The sequence below is a fragment of the Oxyura jamaicensis genome, chromosome 6, assembly GCF_011077185.1.
Source record: "Oxyura jamaicensis isolate SHBP4307 breed ruddy duck chromosome 6, BPBGC_Ojam_1.0, whole genome shotgun sequence".
Taxonomy (NCBI): domain Eukaryota; kingdom Metazoa; phylum Chordata; class Aves; order Anseriformes; family Anatidae; genus Oxyura; species Oxyura jamaicensis.
The window spans coordinates 30,371,004-30,387,290 of NC_048898.1; the positions used below are offsets into that span (position 1 = coordinate 30,371,004).

The 16,287-nt window shown below is 39.9% G+C and overlaps 1 long non-coding RNA gene across 4 annotated transcripts in view; it reads left to right on the forward strand.

The window, feature by feature from the left end:
• The window catches only part of LOC118169441, a 127,150-nt gene that overhangs the window by 12,420 nt on the left and 98,443 nt on the right, over positions 1-16,287 (forward strand). For all 4 annotated transcript variants that reach the window (XR_004752102.1, XR_004752101.1, XR_004752103.1 and 1 more), the window contains exon 2: positions 16,214-16,219. This is a non-coding gene — a long non-coding RNA (uncharacterized LOC118169441). The remainder of the gene's footprint in view (positions 1-16,213; positions 16,220-16,287) is intronic.

Below are 16,287 nucleotides of genomic sequence, written 5' to 3' on the forward strand. Positions count from 1 at the left end.
AGTTTCTTGTTCAAGACATAGAATTGTTATGTGAAATTGTTATATGAAGCCCCAATTGTTATTTGTTAAGTGAAGTAAACAGGTTACAGTATGTCTGGTTACAGCATTAAAAATACATGAACGTTACTAGAAACCGAAGAGGTGTCCCAGCAGAGTAAAAGTGAAAGATGGCTTGTCAGAACAATGAGGTACAGAGCTTATTTCATATTGAAATGATTAGATTTTATCCCCACTCTTTATGTTGTGTTACTGCTTACACACACAGTCCAGACACGTGCCTATTCCTTTGAACATGGTTTTGCATGGCTTGTCAAGGTCTGGTCTTGAAGCTCAGTGGTTTCCAATCTGAGGAAGTGGCACTGTCACTTAAATTTGACATAACATCCTTTCTGTGGTGCATATCCTCCAGTGTATCTCTGAAATTTTGGTGTGATTTGAGAGATCACAGGAAGTAAATGCCATTAGCACTAATGCTTAATGATTCATGAGCCAACTCTTTACAAACATTAAGCACATGAGAAGTCTCATTAGCAGACCAGTTACTGTCTATGCCTAGCATTTCTCTTAACTATCCTAATTAAAATAATCTGGAAACCTATTTTTCTCAGGGTATAATTTAGCCGTTCCTCTTTCTTCAGTGCTGGAGTTCATATTAGGTACCCAAAAAGATTATGCTTTTAGTGTGTGGATGGAAAGAGGGAATATCAGTTCTCTGAGCTAAAATTGTGTTTGTTTTTACAGAGAGGCTGGCTTCTCTGCTACCTTCCCCACTAAATTAGAGCTGGCAAGAATGTGAAGAGGCTCTTGGAGGGGGGGTGGGGGTGGAGCAGAATAGTTCTTGGAAGAAATACTGTCTTGTCTTCTGAAGTGAATCTTTTCAAAGGGTTTTGAACTTAAAAATCCTTTCCAACTATGACAAAAGCTGTAAATAGTGCAGACTTGCTATCCTTCTGGATTTCCTCCTGTTTTAATCTCTCCAAGTAAGAGAAGTGTGTTTCTCATCTCAGCGAGACATCAACGATGCCTTGAGGTGTGACAACGAAGAGATGGTTTGCAAGTCACTGTTAATTATTCAGGTTTTGCTCTTTGCTAGTGTGTCCACCTGCTGGAGTAATAGTAACCTTAATTTGTATTCCAGTCTTTTGCTATGGGCACACATGAATTGATGTCAATAACCAAATATCTTGGTGGGAAGCATAACTGCTTGACTTTGGAAACATGCAGAACTATGTGAGACATTTCTGCTCTCACTGCTGTTGCTTTGGGAGCCAGGGAGCCTAATGAGATGCACATACCATGTCAGCTACATGGTTTCTTGGGGAGCTTCCAACAAACCATTTGGTTACTCTCTACCCTCTCTAGTTTATCAATGTCTCTTTATATTGAACATTGTTGCCCAAGCCAGGCTGTTTTGGGACACAGCACTACATGTTAAATCTGGCACCATGTGGAGTGGGGGTAGAAAATATATATAAATATATATATATTTAGAGAATCCTTGTATTTAAAGGCAGTTTAGGAAACTTTTTTTTTTTGTGTGTGAGAGAGAGCCAAGATACCAGAGAAGATACCTCAGAAACACTGTGCCTTCTAACAGTCCACAAGCGTTCGACCATTATTTATGCATTGCTCAGACAAATGTGATCAACATTTTGGCCATCTCTGCTCCTAATCAGAAAGGTGCTGCCTTTTGCCCCCACTGTGGGAAACTTATACAGTCTGGCTTATTGCACTCTTTGCTATCAAACAAATTCTATCAGCTCAACAGGAGAAAAGGTCCGTCTCCTGACAAAGGACATGCACCCCTGTCCTCTGCTGCAGGTGACCACAAAGCTTAATCTGCACAATCTGAGCTGTGTGGATTCAGGACATGCAGGACAATAAGTCACATATTTGCGTAGTGTGGACTGTTTTTTTAATATTGTGCGAGCCAAAATGTGGATAAAAAATATATATTTTAACCAAAGCAGAGTTAAAAAAAAACAAAATTCTGATAGCGTGTAATTTCCTAATCCAGAATTTAAGCAAATTTAGAAAGAGATTACTCAAAAACAAACAAATGGAAAAACAAAAAAAAAAACAAAAAAAAAACAATATGTTGTCTTACAGTATACTTAGCTGGAAAATGCTTTAATGCTACTGTTCAACTTTTAAGGCAGATTTCAAGTTTTAGGACTAAAAAAGTCAAAGGAGCATCCAATAGTGCTCTGTTGTAGAACTATACGCTGATTCCTGGTCACTCTATCTTCAGTTTGGGCTTTTTTGGTTTATGGTCAGCTTGAGTGACGTTTCAAAGCATATGTGCAAAACAGATTTTTTTTTTTTTTTTTTTTTTTTGAATCCAGGAAAAAGACTCTGATTAAGCTGCTTCCAAGCTGCTCCACAGAGTATTGATTTCCTGTGCCATTGTGCCTTATGCGGTGTATTGCTGGTGGATGAAATATGATAGGATCATCTAGCCGTGGTACTTTGTGGGATGTAACATTTTAATCAAAAGAATTATGAGGCACTTCAGAGTGCAATATGGAGAGTTGGGAGTGTCAGCTAATTACATATATTTATCCCTCACCTATGATCTAGCGCTCTGTAAGGTTAATCCTTCTATTTGTATATTGATGGCTTCCTTTGGATTGGTGCTTCTCTTATTAAGAGACAGCCATCTATTGACATTGCAGCAAGTGTGGGGACTACGTTTTCTTAATATTGTCTCTGCGATGATGAGCTGTGTCCAGGTTGGTCATCTGAGGTCTATTTTGAGAAATATTTTTGGTCTGTTTTGTCGAGTAGTGAAACAATTCTAGGCTTATTCTATTTGCTTTTTCATGAACTATAGAGATAAAAACATGGTACAGTCCACCCATGGCCACCAAATCACAATTTTTACAGTGACTTACATATGAAGCTGGCTAGAAAATGGGACTGGTGGTTGGTTATGTTGTGTGGTGTGTGTTCATTTTAAATGGAGCCCCTGGCTCATCTGTGTATTTGTCTCCCACAGGCAAAAAACTCCATCTGTCATACTTAACTGATATAAAACTTGAGTAGATAGTCTTAATCCCCTGAATATGTTGCATTCAGTAAGCACAGGAAAACTTACATGAGGCTTACTGATGTTGCTCTAGGTCAAGCTACAAATGAGGTACCTTTTTATTGCAAAACACTACTTGTAATACATTTTTTTTAACTTGTAAGCCTAGTGCCATTGTCACTTATGGATTTATAGCAGTCACAATTTTATGTATGTTTGTTATGCGGAAATATGGTATTTTGCAAAGGTTATACTGGAATAATGAGTCAAAACTTGCCTGATTTTAGCTAACGGTATCTCCAAGCAGCTAAAGGAAAATAATGTACTTCTGTCAAGCCACTAAGAGAACGCTGTGGTAAAAAGTTGCCCTTGCATAAGCCTTGTTTTTATAGAGTGATTACAATTAGTTTGTGCTTTTCAAAGTGTCAGCCAAGAGTCAGTACGCTTCAGGGAAATAAGTCCGACAAGTTTATTACTTCAGTTCAGAGTGATGGCCTGCCGTAGCGAACTGCAGCATGCTAAATTGTTTGTGATGAGATGAAAACACAAATTTTATTACTTCTGAAGGTCACACCATATTATATGTATCACAAATATATATAAACAGCCATAAAATGCAAATTTGTTTACTCCATTAAGCAGAATTTCCTATAATATAATTTTATTTTATTTTTTTTTAGCTTGGCTTCTGCTGAAAACAGGCCTGTAAAATATTTTACTCAAATGACCCCGTTGCTGTCTATGCTGCAGATACAATATCAACTTTTTAAATCAAAGAACTTGGGCTTACACTACTTAGCTTCCTTGTTTGCATACTGATTTCTATCAGTAAAGTAAAATATAGTTAATCTTTTTTTTTTTTTTTTCTTCCCCATTGTAAGGGATAAAAACATTTTTTTTTAATAAAAGTGCAGGCATTTTTAAATTCTTAAATCTTTACTTTCCAAAAGTGGGTGGCTAGAACTTAAACTGTTGCAAGAGCATGACAAGAGGTGCTATTTGTATTATGAAATTAATGATGCAGATCTGCATGTGACAAATGGGGAAAAATGATTAAAGAATTTGTACTGTGTGCTCTGTATTTTAATAGAAAAGCTTGAACTGCATTGTGCTCATGGGCCAGAAGGACCTAGTCTAGATTTTTTAAAGATGTTTTTCTTTTCAACTGCTGACTTAGGTGCTGGAGAGTTTAGAAATTTCCTATAACACTAATGAGTTCTATGAAGTTTTGCTTAAAAACAACAACAAAAACCAAACACACACAAAAAAATACCCAGACCCCCAAACAACTGAAAGCCTACCAGGTTTTCTCTCCCATAGATCTAGTTCAGCAAGTTTTTCTTTCCAAGTCTTTTGCTAACAAGTTTTTCTCTTCTTTGAAGAAAGAAAAAGTCTAAAAATATGGGATACAAAGTTCTTTGGGTGGGAGGGGGGAAGGAGTAAGGGTAATTAATGCCCTGAGTCTTTTGTCTGTAGGCATGCAATATGCTTTATGAGCATTTTATCTCTGTGATTTCTAGGTGCCTGTATTCGCGTGACATGACAGTCATTTTTTTCTTTCCCTTTTTTTTTTTTTTTGGTTAGATATTTCAATTTTGAATCCTCCTGGCCTGGAGGACTATTCATGAAGGCTATCAGAGGCTTTACTGAACTATATGGCTGTCTTTTGTTAAGCTTTGCAAGCTATTCACTTGATTAAATTAGAATGCAATACATCACTTACAATCTGCTTTCAAACAGTTCTATTTTCAATTTTAATATCTTGCACTTGGGTTGTTTTAGCTAGTTAAAAGTATAAAACTAATTGGAACTCTTAAAATCAAAAGTATATTAAAAAAACAAACAAACCTTCAAACATACGTTATTTGCTCCAACAAGATTTTTTTTTTGTCTAAAGCATGATTTACGACTTAATTTAAACTCCAATTTTTGGACTAGAAAAGAGAAATCATTTCTTCTTTCCTATGAATAGAAGAGAGGTTCTGAGTTTCCATGTAGGTTTTATATTTGAGGAGAAATAGTGAAATTTGGGTGCTTAGATCAATTTGTTGCTCTGTATCAGTTCCTAAACGAAATGTGTAGATAATCCTATGCATGAGTTAATGAATGTTGGTTTAGAAAAAGACAGGGTGCTTCTCTTAGAGGAAGAGCTGTCCATACTGCTCCTCTGGGATCTCATTTTGGTTGTGGGGGGGATGAGGGCATCTCAACTCTCCTGGTTTATGAAATGCATGACATAAAGGTGAACATAAGCTAATGGTTGTGTGGCACTTAATTAAGTACCGTGGTATGAATTCTATAAAAATATCTGTTAAGATTTCTTTTAATGGAATTTTGGAGGTAACTTCTTGCTTTGAAACAGGTGTTTTAAAGTCAGGGTTCTAATCTAAGTAATAGTTACATTTGATGGAGAACAGTAGACTTTTGAGCATTTAATCCATCCTACCCTATCCAGAGATAAGGTGGTATGAATCCTCTTCTAGTTGCCTAAATTTGTGTGTGTGTGTGTCAGAAAGGGCATAAATCGCTGTCTCCAGACACAAAACCAAGAGCAAGAGATCTTCAGCCTTAAAGTAAGCAGCTGCAGCTTGTTGACTCCAGTGCAATTTTTTCCTGTACACATCATTCAAATTTGATATGCAAGTATGTTATAACACTAAATATGTAGTGACTAGCATCATAATGTTCTCCGGGTTTCTACTGCAGCTGTGATTGCATTACTGAATCTACCTCTCTGATGGCTGTCAGGGGGAGCAGCCTGCCTGCTGTGATTGATGGCAGCTTTTCCCATCGCCTAGTCCTTCTGATTTTGTACCTTAGGCATGTCTACATCAAATCTGATTATGGAGATTCTTGCTTTGCAGTAGCTGCATAATGAAACAACAAGAGGGAAGATCTAGAAGCATAAACATGTTTGTAATAAAGTAATATGTAGATTTCCAGACTTATGTTCTGAAATGCTCGCTGTCTGAGACAAAAATACAATGCTTCAAGCACAGAAAAAAGCAGTCAGGGAGTTATAAGTTATGGCCTCGGAGAACCCAGCTGAGATCTCTGCCAGTACAAATAGGCAGTAAGAAAAATATCTGCCCCAAAGGAGTTTAGATTTATAGACAAGGCAGGCAAGCTGCACTTAGGAAGTGTGTGCAGGGCAGAGACACAGAAAAATATCTGAGGGGCCAGCGTGTGCCAGTGGCAAAGGCAGCTGCAGGAACGTGGTGGCACTAGAGCCTTTGTGCTGGCACTGCTTGTCGCTGGGAAGCTGAGAGCATCTGTGGCCTACTTGGTGGAGCTGCTGGTGGTGACCTGGTCTGGGACCAGACAGGCAGTGCCCTTGCTGTCCTGAAACCTCTGCTTCTCAAAGGCAGAGAGCTTTTAGTGGGGGAAGTGGATGGCTTGAAACACTGGGATGTGAGCTGCCATGTGTTTGTCTCTGATACGGCTCAGTCAGCAAACTCACGTGCTCTAGCACCTTAAAACTGGTGTTTTGGCAAACGGTGGGTGATGAAGAGCATTGTCATGCCGTGGTGCCTTATTGAGTCTCATGTAAAGGGAAGCACTTACTGCTTACCATGGTGCTTCCACCTGCCTCCCAGTGTGTGAACACCTCACAGCCGTCACCACACACCAGCTGCTCATGGCCTTACGTGCTTAACCTTGAGCTGAGCTCGCCCCATTTCTTACCAGCCCCACGTGGGTGGCTGTGTATGATCAGAAACACCAGTAGAGGATGGTCGAGTAATGGTGAACAAAGTGGAGTTGTGGAAACAAGGTAAAAATGAAATGCAGCTTGGGATTTCTAAGGAGATTTAGGGGATAGACGTGGCCAACTGGCTGTGAAATCTGACTGGTAGTTAGAGCTGCAACTCCTTAAAGCTCCTTTGAGAGTCATAATCTAAAGGAGAGAAGAGGGAAATTTCAGAAATCAAGTGGTAAGGGCCAGATTCACGGATGGCCCAACACACAGAGTGCAAGTCTGCCCCTGTCAGAACTGCCTGGCCTCTTGCCACAGGCTGTAGGAAGGCTGGGGCACAGCCAGAGGTTACATATCCCGGACAGAGTTAAGCAGCAAGCCAGGAACGCTGTCAGTGTCATGCTGTGCCTGCTGTCTTGGATTTTGACTTCTGTCATGTGCCCAGCTATCTATCAGCCGTATGAAGCCCGCCGATATAAATAACACCTGGAGCGCGCTCAGCATGTGCTCTCTGAGGCCCTGGGGGTGTGAGGAGGGCAAGGCAGCACCAAGCAAAATTGCAGGAGAAAGTTGTGAAAAGAGCGGTGGAAACCCATAAGAGACTAAGCCTTGCAATGAAGGGGGGGGCCTTCAAAAGGACTATTTTGGCTTTCAGTGACTTTGAGAGTATTGAAGTCATCAATGGCTCTTCTTAAATGATTCAAGTCCAATAATGAATGCTTTTATCTTTTTTGCTTTCTATGCTTTAGGAAATAGAATATAGATATTGTAGATATTTGACATGAATATGTTGGTCCTAGCTTCCTCTTTTTTTTTTTTTTTTTTTTTTTTGGTCAGTAAACTGCCTCCCTGTTAAATAGAGTGAGTAAAATTTCAGTTGACCCCACGTTGTATTATAAATAGCCTAAGCTTCTCTACTCTTTTTCTTTTTCAGTTTCTCAGTGTTCTTCCTTGGAAGTTTAAGTATTATCACTTATTGATGGTGATTTTTCAGACCATGTGGATTAAGTCAGAAGAAATGATATAATGGTACAAAGCAATAAGCTATAAAGCATTGATCTAGTAATAATGCAGAAGGAATGTATTCAGGTACCTATAAAACTGCCTCAAATTTGCCAACTACAACAATTAAACTGACTTTGTGCAGTGTATGATAAAGATATTGCTAACCTGAGCCAAAACATTAATTTTTGTGGAAGCTTGATATACACTTTTTTTTTGATGTATGTTTGTTATTTTTGTGGTATCTTTTATTTGTATGTAACTTCCACCTTTGTAATTTTTTTCACAACCAGACTCACTTGATTATGCTACTAAGAGCATAATAATCTGAATTTACCTGCTCCTTCATGATGTTGGCTGACCAGATGGACCACCAGGAACAGCTAAAAATAGGACCACTTTCATTCTCTCTTAATAAGCAGCTTGTACAAAACAACATGGAACATCCTCCTGATGAAATAGTACATTCTCATTTAGGGAAACTTGTAAAGCCATATATATAAAGTCTATTAATCACATACCTTTGAGCATTGAGTCCTGCTTAGAGTACGGTTACTAAAGAATCTGTTATCCTGAAAGATGATCTTATCCTGGGAAGGACCACAGCCTTTCAACTAAGGCCAAGTGATGGATGTCTTTAGCTATGAATTGCCTGCATTGTTTTATGAAGAGTGAATGAATTTGTGTGAGCACTGCTGTGTTTCTAAAAAAAAACGTTAGTTGTTACTCCGTGCTTCCAGGACATAATTGCAGATATGAGCTCATCCTGCCAGGAGTATGTCTGGTGGGTGGACAGACTGTCTCTATGCTTTGCTACCGTAATTGTATGAAGCCAACCTGCAGTTATCATGACAACTGCCCAAATTTAAGGATGTCATGATCAACATCTTTTAACATAAAGATTTTTTTTTTTTCCTTGTACTCTTATACTTGTCCTCTGCTTTCAAGCCCTTTAGGAATCATACTCTAAGCCTTTCTCAAAAACCACAAAGCTGTAAAAAATAAAATAAAAATGAGGGTTTGTATACAGCAACCTGGTTTAAATAATTGGGACTCAAAAATAAATAATAATTTGGTCCTTAATCTTGCCTTAAAGTTATCATATGGCATTCAGAAATAGGCCTTTAAAGATCTATGTCTTGACACTCATAACAATGAATGAGAAAGGAACAGGAACGCTAGTCTGGAGCTGCTGTACACCTATAACTGAACACATCCTCAAGCTAGATGACCTCATACGCTTGCAGGGTTTATTTCTGGAGCTGAATTCACAGTTCATTTGCTCAAAGAAAAGAGAAAAATAATCTAGCTTTTCTTTCTTTAAAGGAATCCTGGCTTGATGACCAAGATGCATGTGTATTTGATCCCAAATGATGCTATTTAGGCATTGAGGTGTGACTACCAAAATAATAGTGTTCATCAGAATAAAATAGGAAAAAAATAATGATTTTTGGAGATAAAATACCCATTTATGTAGTTTCACTTTATGAGTTAGTCTCTCTTCCACTGCCAATCAGCAAAGCATGCAAATAATATCATTGCATGAAATTAGCCCTAACCAAGAAGAACAGTGCACAGTCTGTTACATAAATAGACTGATTCCTTCCTTCCTATTTTTTTCAGCTCCCTTTAATACTTCACAGAATTTTATTTTAAACACACAGGGCTTATTCACTTGTTTGTGTTGGATAAGTGAATTCGGTGCTTGTGGAAGATGCCAGATGGGCTGCATGGGAGCCAGGAAGTCTCTGTCTCTCCACCAAGCAACAGCAGCGTGTGCTTCCCAAACCGAGCTGCCAAAGTGCCTTAGACCTGATCTATAGGTAAGAACCTAATTTTGACATCCCTTCAATCCACATCTTTGACGTTGAGAAAGCTTTAGTGCCCCAAATACTCCATTTCTTCCTGATCTGTGGATTACGTTGCTGCTCAGCATGTATGCTTAGATACTTCTCAGCTTCAGCCATCCTTTGAGATGAATGTACTCTTCCCTCCAGAAAACATAGCCGGCTGCTTGGGCTGCTAAAAACAAACAAAAAAACCTCACAACACCACCACCAAAAAAAATCCCAATGAACAACATAAAAAAAAAACATAATTCACTTACCTTTCAACCATGGGTAGTTCAAAAATTCTGCCTGTTTATTTTCCTGTTAATAGTGCTTTTATTATAAGTAACAAGATTAGTCTCATAATTGCATCCTGTTGTAAGCAGGTGCAGCTGGACGGCAAAAATCCATATCAATTTAAAACTGATATTTCACCTTGACTTAAAAAAAGCAGGAAAAAAACCCACCTTTCCAACAAAAGAATAATTGTAACAACATAGCAAACTAAAATAATGGTTCTTTGTAGACCATGCAGGGTTGTAGTCATACCTGATTTCACTTTAAGTTCTGTGCTATTTTAACTTGTTTTCCAATTGTCATCAGTTGAGGGAGCTTAATGAATGTAGGTAAGACAGAGCTACACTGCATCTTCTTGAAAAATATCTTCATAAGTGTTTACAGGGATTGTTTTCTTGTTGCATATTTTGTACAGTATTTCACAAAGCTTGGCAGAGTGGATTCACTGTTTTGAGCTGGGATTTGTTATATCCATCTTTGGAATGAAATGCCAATTCTCAGGTTTTGCTTTGTGGTGACTTTTTTTTTTTTAAAAAATCATTTGAAGGAAAAAGATTAATTTGTATATTTAGGCAGGAAACAAAAGCTGCAAGGGAAACAAATTGGATAACATGGGGAGACTGGAGAGGGGATTTATTTCAGATGGAACTGTGTTTGTAATTACATGTTTCACACTGTAAGTCTTCTTGAACAGTCACAATTAGACATTAATCACTGCAGGTATTACAGTCCCAACCAGAGTTAACTGCTAAGTATACTGGCATATACTGTGCTTGTAGTTAGGCTGGTGTGTAGCTTTCCCAGCCATGTTACTGCAATTAGCAGTACCTGAACTGGGCAAAGTCTGATAGAGATGGAGCTGCTGGCAAGATTTTGTTTGCAAATCTTTTTCCCATACTGGTCCATTTGCCTTTATACTTTAAGTACAACGCAAGAAAATGAGGCTAGCCCCAAGCATGAGTGTTTAACAAAAAGCAGTAAAATCTTGCTTACTGATGGCTGAGGAAAGGGGAGGTGAGGAATTAGAGCATGAGCTGCTTATTCTGTGAAAGTAGTTAAGAGCTGAGAGCAAAGAGTTTGCAGGTTTTTTTTATTATTGGACATTAGTGGAAAGGTGTGTTTGAAGTGGAGCAATTCTTAGTGCTGAAGAGACCATCTTCTCCTACTTTAATTCTCTTCAATGGAAAAATAGAAACCCACAAGTTTTATCTCTTTCCTTTAAACGTTTTTCTCCTAAAGCAAATTTCTTATCAGCCTTGAACAGGCAGCCTTGGTTTCATAGATAAGACCTTTTGGATACTGTCACAAAAATATAGGACATGCAGATACACAGTGGACAACAGAATAGCATATCACAAGTTTACCGAGAACCAGCCTTCCTCCACGGATGGGTTATTAAAGATGAAAATCCATTGTGAACCTGGATCCAGTGAATAAGTGTGAAACAGGAAAATCTGTAGTTTCAAATTTCTCTCCTGTATCATGTCTCTCAGTCATATTCATCACTTCAGCACATGCTTTCCTTCAGGTTCAATTGCCATATGTGGAATTTGTTGATAGCATTTTATTTCTTTATTTGTGCCACTGCAAGGTAATAAATCTCAGGCCTTTGTAGCTTTAGGAATGGATAATCCCTATCTGGTATGCTGTCTTCTGTGAACCTTTGTTCATCGAGTACAGAAATCAGGCTGGATTCAGAAAGGGTTAATCAGCTGCAGCCCACTGTGACTCTTTCAAGTTTAAACTTTTCTCTTGAATATACAAGTCTGTGTGAAATGATAAAATCAAAGCAGCATATTGTCTGCCCTCTGAATATAGAGCTTTAAATAAGCTTTTACACCAAGGTGGCTCAGCCAGCAGAATTCAAGTGACAGTGACATCTTACTCGGGTGGTTAGATCAATGTCTCCTCCTAATGAAGTTACTTCATTGTGGTTACAAATGCTGTGGAGGTGAACCCTGAAAATCAATGCTTGTCTTAAGACAAGATACAGGCAGTGTTAAACATTCTTCCCTCCCACTTTGGCACTTCAGTTCCGTTAAGTTAATTATTATTTCAATCATGTAAGGTCCTGGATTAGCTACTGGTTACACAGAGCAGAAGGGAGGGAAAGAATCAGCCCTGAGATGCTGTTCCACTCCTGTCCACAGTGCAGGAAACAGTTACAGGAGGTGAGGAGAATGAGAGTGAAGAGGCAGGAAAGGCGGGATGAGCATGTAGCAACCTGTGTCCTGAAGAGATGTTTTCAGAATTTTTCTGATAAAGTCAAACTTCATCCTCAAGTGCCTGTTTTGATCTTGAAGTGTTTTGTTTGGAGGCAGTGATCTCAAATACAGCTTCACGTCCAAGGGAGAGCTTTGCTTTTTAGATAAAGACCCTTGGGAGGTGCGTGGTGTGTATGTCAGCATCTCTTCCTAAGGACCGGGTGGGTTTTTGGCTTAACAGGCATGGGGGAGGGGGGGAGCATTTCAACTTGGGTTGTAATGAGACTTTAAAACCTCAAACTTCTGAATAATTGCAAGCCTGCCTCTGCTGCCTCACCTTGCCAACCTAAGGCTTGTATCAACCCTGTAGTCTCTAGGCACTGAGAGCTGTTCACAAACATGATGCACTGGAAAGGAAGATTTAAGGAATGTTTCTGACATAGGTGATATGGCACATCACTCTTGTAACGTTCCACATGTGCTTCGTCTGAACAGACCCCACAGGATGCTTGTACTCGGGCAAAGCTGTACCGTACTGGGTGCCAGGGCATAGCCTGTTCCCTGTGAGGCAGGCTTTGGGCACTTTGTTTTTGACCCATGCATCTAACCAAAGAGCTGACTAATGCTTGATGCAAGGCTAGCACAACCACATGCAAGAAGTTGCTGCTAAAAACAGAAACAGGGCTCAGGGATTTGCAGAGGGAAGAGCACACATCCTGTCACAAACATGAAGCTGTGGGCATCAACGTAACATGGGTTGTGAGTTCTGAGCCCAAACTGGGAGCAGAATTTTTGCTGGCATAGACTGTATGTCTGGAGGGGGGGGTTAAAAAAGAACAACTTATTTTGCCAGGCAGCCCAAGTGTGTGTACAGGCAGCAGGCAATCCACCTCTGGTCAGTGCTCACAGGCTACAGCAGCTTGTGTAGTAGGGAGCAGCAGCTCCACTTGGGCCTGCCTGGGGGGAGGCTTTGTGTAGGAGCCTTCACAGTAATTACTTGGCACAGCGATGTGCCGGGAGCAGAGATGGTCCCCGAGATGCATGTTTGATCTTGCCCTCTGTGTACTGCTTCCTTGCTGCCAACTCCGAGCCAAATACGGTGGGAATAAAGCTCAGGGAGCTTTCTGGCAGGTGGAGGTGTAATTCTTCTATGATCTCATTTACACCAACATTAATTCTGTTGGTGCAAATTCAGTGGATGTGCAGGATGTTTTTTCTTTGCCATTAATATGTTAGATGCTACAGACCAAGGACGTGGGAGCGGGGTCTTCTCTTTGGCATGATGTATGCTGGGAGAGCCTGTGGTGTGAGGGGCAGCACAGCCATGGGGTCACACTGCTGCGTGGCACCTTTGGGGCTGTAGGTGAGGTCAGTGGTGAGTCTGTGGAAACGCCCCTGTTGCTCTGTTAGGAGAGAAGTGGATGGCTGTAATGATCTTTGCTCACAAGAGCGCTGTGAGGATTAACCGCTTTAATGTGTATGAAGTGCTTTGAAGATGAAAATGACTGTGTAAATTTAAGGTTGTTGATGGCAATAATAGTTTGGATGTTTTTTCAGTCACCTGCTGTCTCTTTCAGAATTGAACAAAAACCTGAGCAAAGTTAGAGATTTCTTTGCTGGGGATAATGGGCTAATTTTGCTTTATTGTTCTGCCAGGCTTTACCCTTCAACATAGCTGAGCTGTAACTCTTAACCAGAAGTACCACAACATGTAGAGCAATAGCACTTATTCACTCAGTTCCCAGGAGATGCCTCTAATAGCTCCTGAGGATAATGTTTCTGCAAGATTGGGTCCTCAGTACTGGGGAGCTCTCAGATTCTTGCAATGCTAGTCCTTTTGAATGCAACGAGTCTGCAAATGAAAGGTGGGGATGTAATAGCAGAAACTTCTAGATTATTTTTTAATAAGCCATTAGTTAATTTAGCTGGGGAAGTGCCAGTTAAAAAAAAAAAAAGGGGGGGTGATGGTGGTGGAGAAAAAGCCCTGTTACCTCTTTTGTCAGACCAGTAAGTACATTCTTTCTATATTCATGTTCTCAAGTCCTGCCATCTCTCCAAAATCTAAGACCTGCAAATCAAATTTAGGGCAGATGAGGCAGGATGTCAAAAACCATTGTTCATTGCAAAAGGAATTAAGAGGAAAGAAGCACGGGGAGAAGAGAACGTGAACTGTTCTTAATCAGAGATGACAAGGTCAGACCACGAGCTGCCCACCAGTGAGTGTGGGAACTGAGTCATGGGTGCCCCTGCCTGTCCTGAAGAGTTGCTGGCAGCAGAGCTTTGGGTTGGAAAGGGAAGCACCTGGAGAAAGCAAATATGTGAGGAAAATGCATCTCCTACTGATTTCCTAAGGGAGGAAAGGTCAGGATTATTGCAAGAAGTCTTTTGCATCATTTGAGAGTTTACTTGACTTGAAAGATGGAACAAAGTTTAGCGCTGCTCTCTGAATAGGCTGTTAAACTCCCTGGGGGCCCTACCAGCTTCCACAAATGCTGTGGACTGCAAGAAAAGATTCAGCATTATTGGCCTTTTATGTGTATAGGTGCATGTTGTGTTGGTTTTCTTTTTTGACCTGGGATCAAAGCCTTTGTTAAAATCCCTTGGGCAAAGCAACTCCTCTATCCACATCATCCCTCTTAATATTGTAGAGTTAGAAAAAACAGGAAGCCTCAGTGCTTGATACTGTACTAATGAAGCAAGAATTCATTCTGGAAAAAGACCGGAAAAAATCCAGTACAACTAAAAGTGGTGCTTCTGGTTATTCCTGCTGGATAAAAATCCTACTAAAAATCCCATCACTGTGGAAGATAAATTCCCCCCAAATTCTGCTCTACTACACCAAGTTTCTTCATGTTATAACGTATTATAGCATCAGGACAAACATTGTAACTCTTATTTCCTAACACATAAGTATGCAGCCGTTTCTATAAGTTAAATTAAATGATGTGTGTTGAAGTCAGGATTTCAGTCTCTTTACTAAAAATATGTCTTAAAAGTTTAGGGGATAGCTTAAAGGTTTTTTTTAAGCCATCCAGGTATTGCTAAGCTGGTGTGTGTGTGTGTGTGTGTGTGTGTGGAGGGGTGTTTTTTGTTTGGCTTATGCTCAACAAAATTCCAGGCTTTCTAGTAGGGCATGCTTGTTTGACAGTGACTAATGGTGTATCTAAATTTATTTCAATCTGTTGCACACAATAATGAAGTATTTGTCAGGATGATCTGTCATCTGCCTTATTTTCCATTCCTGGGATTCAATTTTGCCTTCTGTTTTCCTTTTGCTTGTGTCCCAAGGACACAGTCTATAAGTTGCTTGAGGCGTCCAGTGATCGCAGATGGATCATCTGCTTGGGCCCTGGGTCTTGGCACCCTCCAGGCTTAGGGATGTGTGACCTTTGAACTCGATTTCACAGACCCCAGAAAAATCAAACATTGCTGAGCTTGCTTGAGTCTGGGTTCTCAAAGTGTTTGCTCTGTAGCCATGACCAAGATCTGCTTTGCTTTCTGCTGCCCTTCTTTGTGACCTTGGAAATGCCAAAAGTTTGTGTCACCATCATGTTACTCTTAACAGCTTTCCCTTGCTTTGTGCCTTCTCTCAGCTTTCACTTGACATTATCTAACTACCCAACAGAGAAAGAAGGTGAGAGTAGAAGCACTCAGAATGCTTTTCCAGGTAATTGCTGTGCAATAGTGTTTATGGAGCTTGAATGTCAAGCATTTTAATAGGTTAAGCTTGGCTGAGCAAGATTTAATTATTAATGAAGTTCCACAACTGTAAGCCCACCACGTGCACGAAGAGATGGCCATTCTTATTCGCTACAGGCTCTGTTTAGTATTGACGTGTTCAAAGGCCAATGAAGGGACTGATCCCACTATGCTCAGTGTAAAAACATAAAAGTAAAAATTTTAAATCTAGCAAAACAAATATTCCCTGCCAAAGTCTAAAAGGGATTACCATATGCCATGTGTTCAGTTGCTACATGTAACCAAAATATGGGTATCTGCATTACTGAAAGTCTGAGCTTGAATTTCTAAAAATATTTTTACTGCAATATCAAAATTGAATTAATTACTTCTCAGAGATGCTCACGTCTGATTATTAGATGCATCTGAGTTGTTTTCTGCCAGGTCAAGGGGTTATTTCTGTGTATTACAGAACATATAGAAGAGGGTACCCCTGCCCAGGACATGCAGAGATGATGATCAGGTTCTGATTTGCTTATGGATTGTCTTGTGACT